Source organism: Cebus imitator, unplaced genomic scaffold, assembly GCF_001604975.1.
Source record: "Cebus imitator isolate Cc_AM_T3 unplaced genomic scaffold, Cebus_imitator-1.0 Scaffold690, whole genome shotgun sequence".
Lineage (NCBI taxonomy): Eukaryota > Metazoa > Chordata > Mammalia > Primates > Cebidae > Cebus > Cebus imitator.
Genome location: NW_016108005.1, coordinates 362,223 through 371,990, shown reverse-complemented (window position 1 = coordinate 371,990; position 9,768 = coordinate 362,223). Strand labels below are relative to the sequence as shown.

At 51.1% G+C, this 9,768-nt stretch overlaps 1 protein-coding gene across 2 annotated transcripts in view; it reads right to left on the bottom strand.

The window, feature by feature from the left end:
• Positions 1 to 9,768, bottom strand: part of HIC2 (HIC ZBTB transcriptional repressor 2) — a 31,825-nt gene that overhangs the window by 17,807 nt on the left and 4,250 nt on the right. The window lies entirely within an intron of this gene.

The window sequence follows — 9,768 nt, the reverse complement described above, 5'->3', positions numbered from 1 at the left end:
AGGCTGGTCTCGAACTCCTGACCTCAGGCGATCCACCCACCTTGGCCTCCCAAAGTCCTGAGATTACAGGCATGAGCCACCACCCGCAGCCTTGGGCCCACAGCTTTAGAAAACCCTTGGATGGCATAGGAGATCAAGACCATCCTGGCTAACACGGTGAAACCCCATCTCTACTAAAAATACAAAAAATTAGCCAGGCATGGTTGCGGGAGCCTGTAGTCCCAGCTACTCAGGAGGCTGAGGCAAAAGAATCTAAGAACTTGGGAGGCAGAGGTAGGAGTGCCATCAAGGTTTCTCTAAGGCATGCAAAGTCTTCTGTAATCCCTGCACTTTGGGAGGCTAAGGCAGGTAGATCACTTGAGGCCAGGAGTTTGAGACCAGCCTGGCCAACATGATGACATCCCATCTCAGCTAAAAATACAAAAATTGCCTGGGCATGGTGGCGAGTGCCTGTAATCCCAGCTACTTGGGAGGCTGAGGCAGGAGAATCACTTGAACACGGGAGGCAGAGGTTGCAATGAGCAGAGATTGCACCACTGCACTCCAGCCTGGGAGATAGGAGTGAGACTTCATCAAAAACAAAAGAAAAAGGAGATGGCAGAGGGACAGAGGGACAGGGGGCAGGGGGAACAGGGAGAGGGGGAAGGGGGAGGGGGAGGGGGATAGAGGAAGTGGGTAGAGGGGGAGGGGGGAGGGGGGAGAGGGAGAATGGGAGAGGGGGAGAGAGGGAGACAGGAGGAGAGAAAGCGAAAGAAAGCTGTGGGGCTGAAAACTCACCCAAGGTATACCTCAACAAGAATGCACTTCCGCACATCAAACAGGCAGGCACACTCAGTGAAGGCCCAACGCTGGAAAACAACTCCTATGCCCAGCCTGAGAAGGGGCAGCTGCAGGTGTAAGAGACTATGATCTGGCAGTTAACAGGACTGAACATTTAGGCTGAACCGTATGAATTTACCTTTTAGGGGTCAAAAAACAGCTGACTGCTGATAATTTCACATGGTTTGACTTACAATACAGATGAATCTCTCAAATACACTTTTGAGCAAAGATGTCAGAGCAAAGAGACTATTACAGTTGGATTTGCACACAGCATTCATCATATGGGTGGGGGGTTGAAAGTGACTAAGCTTAAGGGGCTTCCAGGGTTGTGTTTCTCACTCTGCACGTTAGTTACAAGGGCATGATCATTTGTGAAGAATTCTTGGAGCTGTGCACACTTCTTACGTAAGATGTCCTTCAGTACAACACAGTACACGGAAACCTTCAGAAGGGAAGGAGAGATCAACTTCATCCTAATCAGCAAGTAGACCGAGTCCAGGCAGCAACCTCTCCTAGACCCCAACCAATAACAACAACACAGGAGGCGGAACATCGGTGGGACAGCTGGCAACGTGGCAATGTCCAGGATGGATTGTCCATCCTAGGGAATGAGCTCACAAGCCAGACAGAAGCCCATAGGAAACAGAAAGACTACTGTAAATCTTTATTAGAAGCAGTCTCTTATCTAGTATCTAAAAGATAAAAACCTGATAATGTTTTTAAATTGTCCTAAGATCCAACTGACATTTTTTTTTTTTTTACTGGATTCCACTCTTGCTGCCTAGGTTACAGTACAATGGCTCGATTTTGGCTCACTGCAACCTCTGCCTCCCACATTCAAGCGATTCTCCTGCCTCAGCCTCCCGAGTAGCTGGAATTATAGGCATGTGCCACCATGCCCAGCTAATTTTGTATTTTTAGTAGAGACGGGGCTTCTCCATGCTGGTCAGGCTGGTCTCAAACTTCCCACCTCAGGTGATCCACCTGCCTCAGCCTCCCAAAGTGCTGGGATTACAGGTGTGAGCCACTGCACCCAGCATCAATTGACACTTCTAAAGGAGAGGGGGTTCTGCAAATCCTGAAAGGCAATCCCAGGAGAAATAGGAAATTTGGAGCATGGCAAGTGAGGTTCAAACAGGACACCAAATAACTCCCAGCAACCGCCTCCAGCAGGTCCCAGTAGTGGCAGCCAGCTAGGTTGGGTGCCGGCTGGGCATATCAAAGGGAGGAAGCCAAAAAGAAAATGGTTGAGGCTCTCGGGGATGTGGGGTCAAAGGAAGCAGCTGGGGAGAAGGAAACAGCCCACTTGCTCCTTCATAGGTAATCAGTACACAAACCCCCCCACACCCAGTGCCTCAAAAAAAAAATGGCTCAGGAGCTAGGCCAAAGATCAAAGATTAAGTTATTTTACTCCAAATAAGGAAAATACAACAACAAAAAACAAGTTAGAGATACATTCGGCATCCAGTGGAAGTTTTGTGATTTTTTTGGAGATAGGGTCTTGCTCTGCCACCCAGGCTGGAGTGCAGTGGCATGATCATAGCTCATTGCAACCTCTAATTTCTGGGCTCAAAGGATCCTCCCAACTCAGCCTTTTGAGTAAATGAAAACTAAAGGCGCATGCCACCATGCCCAGACAATTTTTAAAATTTTTTGTAGAGGTGAGGTCTCACTGTTGTTCAGGATGGTCCCAAACTTCTGGGCTCAAATGATCCTCCTGCCTCAGCCTTCCAAAATGTTGGGATTATGGTTGTGAGCCACTGTGCCAGGCCTTAAAAAGTGATTTTTAAGGATAAAATTGGGAAACGGCTATGGAAAATATTACAATCTATGGCCCTGTGCCTGAAAAGTCTCCAAGTGTGAAAGAAGAGGTCTCTCCTGTCCAGTAGGTAACTTGAAAGTGTCTAGCAGAGGACTTGTCCAATAACTCAGAGGGATCCAGACGGAGTTGGGGAGAAAAATGCTCACAAAGTTTCACTGTGCTTTTAAACTGAGTCTCAGTGGTGCATTAAGGAACTGGATTTAGCGACAGAAAACAAAATCAACAGGCACTTCTCTGCCTCAAGAAGCATAGCTTGGGAGTTAAAAGTGGGCTACTAGGCCGGGTGCGGTGGCTCAAGCCTGTAATCCCGGCACTTTGGGAGGCCGAGGCGGGTGGATCACGAGGTCAAGAGATCGAGACCATCCTGGTCAACATGGTGAAACCCCGTCTCTCCTAAAAATACAAAAACATTAGCTGAGCATGGTGGCGCGTGCCTGTAATCCCAGCTACTGAGGAGGTTGAGGCAGGAGAATTGCCTGAACCCAGGAGGCAGAGGTTGTGGTGAGCCGAGATCGCACCATTGCACTCCAGCCTGGGTAACAAGAGTGAAACTCCGTCTCAAAAAAAAAAAAGTAGGCTACTTAGGAGGCTGAAAAAACAAAACCCAGAAAACCACCCAAATGCTCACTGCCAGTAGGACAGGTGATTATGTGTGGATAGCACCACCCTGGACACTGAAATGGAGAATGAGATAGCAGGAACTGTTGTTCCTGGGTCCCAAGAGTGCAAGGTACCCAACCTCCTGCAAACTCAGCCAAAATCATCCACAGTTTAAGGATCCAGACAAATGTGGGAAACCCACAAAAGCCAGCGAATGGCTGACTCACAATTCAGAAGAGTGTTGGCTTCTAGAAGCAAGTGAGGATAAGCCAGGGAGAAGTGCATGGGGTGTTCCAGGGACTTGGGAGGGTGGTTCTTATGTGGCCATGGGGGAACAGGGGCGTCTGCCTCCCTTAATGGGACAACCATGATTCAACCAATAGTGGGTTTACCACTACTTATCTCTATATTCTTTAAGATTTGTGCACACATGTATGTACGTGTAATTTACACCCTCTGCTATTTACACCTTTGATTTTTTTTTTTTTTTTTTTGAGAGTCTCACTCTGTCACCCAGGCTGGAGTGCAATGGCATGATCTTGGCTCACTGCAACCTCTGCCTCCTGGGTTCAAGCAATTCTCCTGCCTCAGCCTCCCAAGTAGCTGGGATTACAGGCACCCGCCACCACACCTGGCTAATTTTTGTATTTTTAGTAGAGACGGGGTTTTGCCAGCTTATCCAGACTGGTCTTGAACCCCTGACCTCGTGATCTGTCTGCCTCAGCCTCCCAAAGTGCTGGGATTACAGAGGTGAGCCACTGCATCTGGCCTATTTACACCTTTGTAAATAACTTCACTTCAATCACTAAGACTACTAAGGAAGCTGAGCCTGCTCTGTGCAGAAGTCTCAAAAGAAGGGAAAGTCGGGTGTAGTGGTTCAAGCTTTTAATTCGAGCACTTTGGGAGGCTGAGACAGGAGGATCGCTTGACCCCAGGAGTTCAAGACCAGCCTGGGCAACAGTAAGACCCTGTCTCATAAAAAAAAAAAGAAGGAAGGGAGGAAGGGAGGTTGTAGCTGCTTGCAGTAAGCCAAGATCGCGCCACTACACTCCAGCCTGGGCGAGAGAGTGAGACTCCATCTCAAAAAAAGAAAAACAGGGAAGAGGAATGAGAGCTTCCTGGTACAGGGAAAAGCTAAAAGCCCAATCCGGGGAGGTGCCAAGAGGCTAAAGCTGAGGAGCACTCACAGAGCAACTCCCTTCTACTGCCTGAGAGGTCACCTGGTCCACAGGCGTCAAACCCAGCAGGATCACACAGTTGGGCAGCTATGACAACAATGCACAAATGAGGGCTATGGAGGGCTCAGTTCCCACAAGAGATAACCCAGAAAACATCACCCTGTCTTAATCATCCAAAGCAAAAGAAGCTGGGGCCTCCATACCTGGGGAAGCAGGTGTGCTTCACTCAAAAGGAGTTACCTAGGAGGGAGAAATCCCAGGAAACCTACCAAGGTCTAGAGGGGGAAGAAGGGCAGAATTAGAGACACTCTAAGTGAAAATGTCAGTGTTTAGAACACGATCACCCCCCTACAACCCCTCGCCTAGTCCCTGTACCCTCCAATTCAGAGTCCAATAACCCTGAATTATCTTTCTCAAACACCCACCTTATCAAGCCACTCCCCTGCTTAAAGCTTTCAATAGGCCGGGCACAGTGGCTCACGCCTATAATCCCAGCACTTTGGGAGGTCAAGGCGGGCAGATCACCAGGTCAGGAGATCAAGACCACCCTGGCTAACACAGTGAAACCCTGCCTCTACTAAAAATATAAAAACTTAGCCGGGCGTGGTGGCACGCACCTGTAGTCCCAGCTACTTGGGAAGCTGAGGCAGAAGAATCATTTGAACCAGGGAGGCAGAGGTTGCAGTGAGCCAAGTTCGCACCACTGCACTCCAGCCTGGGCAACAGGCTCAAAAAAAAGAAAAAAAAAAACCAAAAAAATACAAAATTAGCCAGCCACGGTGGAGAATGACTGTAATCCCAACTACTCGGGAAGCTGAGGCAGGAGAACTGCTTGAACCTGGGAGGCAGAAGTTGCAGTGAGCCACAATCACTTCACTACACTCCAGCCAGGGCAATAAGAGTGAAACTCCCTCTCAAAAAAAAAAAGCTTTCAAAGGATGCCCAATGCCTGGGATTAAGTCCATCCACGCTCAGGCCTGGCATGCAAAGCACTTCCTACCGGGGCATCAAGCCCACCTCATCCCTTCCACAGACACACCTAAGAGCTCCAGCAGGCTGTGCCCTATTCCGGGAGGAGCTTGCCCCGACCCGACTCCCTCTTCTGTAAAGCCTGACTTGCCTCTGCTGTTCTCCTCACTCCCAATGTCAGCACCAGCTGCCAAGCCACTTCCCTCCTGCCTACCCCCACCACAGACCAGTACCCAAAGTTAGAACCTGTGTCCCAACCAGCCACAGCATCAGGCATGCAGCAGGCGCTCATAAACATTCATTACATGAGCAAATGCTGATCAGAGCCAATGCTAGGAAGAGGTAGGGTGAAACAATATGTGAAAGCTAAGGAAGACGGAAATGCCCAGCACCCTCCCTGCCACTGGTTCTAAACTTGTGTTGTTAGGGCCAGGCACCAGGGCTCACGACTGTAATCCCAACACTTTGGGAAGCCGAGGAGGGTGGATCACCTGAGGTTTGGAGTTTGAGACCAGCCTGACCAATATGGTGAAACCCTGTCTCTTTTAAAAAAAATAAAAGAAAAAAAAATTGTGTTGTTTACGTTCTTAAAAATTAGGACTCCCAAAGAGCTTTTGCTTATGTGGCTTCTATGTTACCGTTTTGTGGGTTTTTTCTGAGATAGGGTCTTGCTCTGGCGCCCAGGCTGAAGCGCAGTGGTGCAATCATGGCTCACTGCAAACTCGAACTCCTGGCCTCAAGCCATCCTCCCACCTCAGCCTCCCAAAATGCTGGGATTACAGGTGTGAGCCACTGCGTGCTAATAATTTGTTTTTTAAATAGAGACAGGGTCTCTATTTTTGTAAAGACAGGGTTTCCCTGTGTTGCCCAGGTCTTGGTCTTTAACTCCTGGCTTCAAGTGATCCTTCCTCCTTGGCCTCCCAAAGTGCTGGGATTTCGGGTTTGAGCCACCATGCCTGGCCGTAAATAATATTTTTATGGAAAACACATACACATACACACACACACACCCCCCCCTCTATTCCGTTTTTGTTTTTTCTTTTTTGAGACGGAGTCTCGCTATGTTGCCAGGCTGGAGTGTAGTGGCCCAATCTCGGCTCACTGCAACCTCCACCTTCTGGGTTCAAATATTTTTAACAACCCATTTACAGGCAAGGAGAATGAGGCCTGGAGAGGTTAAGGGACTGGCCCACAGAGGAAGCACCAGTCATCTTTCCACAAAACCACAGTTTCCCAAATGCAGAAATCTTGGACAAGGGGCCTCCTGCCAAACCTGAGAGTAACAAATTTCAGCAAATAAAAGGAAGAACCATTTCCAATGGCATCCTTGAATACTGAGGAGGCAGGGCTGGCAGAATCCATCAATGGGCCTCCAGAGGCCTACCACTTGGAGCTGGCAACAGTGCTGAGAGTGGCACTGCCTCTGCAGACTGTGACCAGGACCCGGTGGGGCCCTACATCTGGAAGCAGAGGTGGTAGGTGGGGGAGGGGTGCTACCAGGAAGCAAGATGTGCATGCTGCCTGCTGGGGGCATGAAGTCAAAGTCCCCTCCTTCCCAAAGCGGCTAAGCCAGCCCTACTGCCCTTATCAGCATCAACACATGCCTGGAATGTGGGACTTTGGCAACAACCCTCTCCCCTCAGCCTGCACGGGGCTGACGCCTGGTCCTTGGGCCCGGGTTCACCTACCACAGCCAGAGGACAACCGCCTTGCAGCACCAGAACCTGCGCCCCCAGCCCATCGACCAGGAGACAACCCACCACAAGTCGCAGAGAGAAGCTACCCTGCCTGCATCCCCATACCACCAAGGCCATGGCTGAGTACCTCGTTTTTCCACACTCAAAGAATCCCAAGAGCTCAACTCAGCTCTGGTCCCTGCAACAGCCAGACCATCCCCCACATGGGTCTCCTGGAGGTGTTCGGCAAAGGCACAGGCTGCCGTGGGGCAGAAGATTCCCACATACCAGACAGTTAAGGAGTAGCATGTGACTCGAAGGATGAGGACGGCCCAGAGAATGCTCTCTGGCCCCTGGTCCTTGGGAGGTTGCTGGGACACCTGCAGGGGACCACCATTCCACTCTGGGAGCCAGACTCCCTGGCTTTGTCCAGAGCAGCCACCCCACCACCCCACTCAAAATGAAAATCTCAGCTCCCCTCCAGCCCAAGTACTGCTCCGAGTAAGGAGCCCTCACTCACAAACGTGCCCAAGGCTTTCACACACTTCACCTGGAGCTTCTCCACCCATTCCCTAGCTGCATGATTCTCTTTAACTTCTCTGAGTCACATGTACAATAAGGACTGACAAAATGATTAGGACCGCACTGATGTGTTCTGAAGACTGAATCGGGTATAAAGTGCCCACTGCCAGGCTGAGCCCAGGAACAAGCCTGGGGTGAGCGCTCACCTTCTTCACCATTACCTTCTTGGCCTTCTATCGGAACTCTGTGGGGACCATCCTCCTCCCAGCTTTTAAGCCAGGTTCCCATGGTACCAGCCAGCCAGAAACTATAATACTGTATCAGCTGCTGCCACAAAGGGGAAGGGCCATGGGGTCCTGGGGAGGGCTGGGGTGAAGGGGCACAAGAGCTAGGGCAGAAATCTGCCCTCAGACCACTCACACAGGACAGGACAGCCTGAGCCCAGCTACCCAAGATGTGTGCCACCCACTTCTTCCTCAGACCCTATTCCCATTCCCATCTCCTCTACTGCGCTCCCCCCCAACTCCTCCTCTCCCGCCAAGTTGCTATCCCTTCTCTAAAGCACAGGACTTACTACCCAGGATACTGACCAGAACCACACCCAGGGACCTTACCTGTTCCCTCGTACAATGGTCCGCTCCTAGCAGGCAGGAGCCGTCTTATATTCTTTCTCCCTAAAATACAAACTAAACCCCAGGACAACCCATTGTCTGTTCCAGCAAAGGAGGCCAGGCCTAGCCAGGCCCTACCTGAAGCTCTGCCTTCTGTGCCCCTTCAGTCCCCTCCTACTTTTCCTTCTCTGTCCCTATATACCTGGCCCAGATAACACAGCCCAGAAAATGAACCTCAGGGACGAATCTCTTCTCTTCTAGGGAGAAGGCAGAGGTCCCAGGAGTCCGAGGGGCCCCCATTATTGGCCACCTCTGCTCAACCCAAACTTCACTATGTCAGGCCCTGCCAGGCTACATACAGGCCAACAAGAGCCCAAGAATGCAGCCAGGAAACCAGGTGAGGCAGACTGTGAAAGCCCAGGCTACAGCCGAGAGCTGTCAGTGGCTCTCTAGAGTACCTCCCAGGAGGAGCCCCCAGTGCACATGGGCTAGGTTCCTCCTGCTGCTCACCCTCTGTGCCTAGTAACTACCCAAGAATCCACATGAATGATTCACTGAGTAACTGCTGACCCCAATGGGCCCCTGGAGTAAAGCAGTTAGTGAGCACTGCAGGTAACAGCGCGGGCTACCCATCCTTATGCCCGTGGATTCTATTATCAACAAAGAGGCTTCACCTGCTAAAGACGCAGCTCTCAAACCTGGCTGCACACCAGGTTCACTTCAAAAGCTTCTGGAAAAGCTAGTGCCTTGGGCCCACCCCAGAGACAGGTATAGCCCAAGGTGAGAATCAGGGGACCAGCAGGCAGACCTCTGCCAGGCAGCATGGGCAACAGCATGTGCTGGGTGAATATGCAGCCTGCACTCATCACCCAGAAAGCCCCACTGTGTCCTATCCACACAAGAACAGGCCACCAAGGTCCCAGGCCCCACTCTCCCTTCTCACTTACTTTGTGAATGAGAGCTCACCAACAGCTTACCATCTTTTGAGTGTTGCGGCCTCACTGTAGCACGGGTGATAGGGCTGCAAAGGCCACAAAACAGATCCTCCCCTTTAAAGGGGCTCAGGCCTCAGTGTGGTAATGGGAGCGGCCCCTTCCCACACTTGCCAGAGAGAACCCACCCACCCACCCAGAGGAATGAAGCCAAAGCCCATGCCGCAGGGCAACAGCCCAGAACGGGAGGGGACAAGTCTGTACAGCAGCCACACCCCTGCCAGAGCCAGGAGCTCTTCCATCTCCACAGCAGGCCAACTCCCACCTGGAAGCACCCACCTCGCCAAACCCAATCCCTGCCTTCCCTTAGTCAGACTGGGAACTGCCACGGGAAGGCTGCGGACTCCACACGCACCCTCCTCACCACACCTGGTGTGTGATCACCCTCAAAAAGAAAACACGCACCTATGATCCTACAATGCGCTGCCCACCTCACAAGAAACAGGTGCCTCTACATTAGAGGCACCTGGCTGACCTATCCCTGTCCCCTGTACCATCAGAAAGACCTCCAAGTCCCCCTCTTCTATTACCAAGGCTGCACTTCCAATCCCCTCCACCCATTAACATTACCAAAAA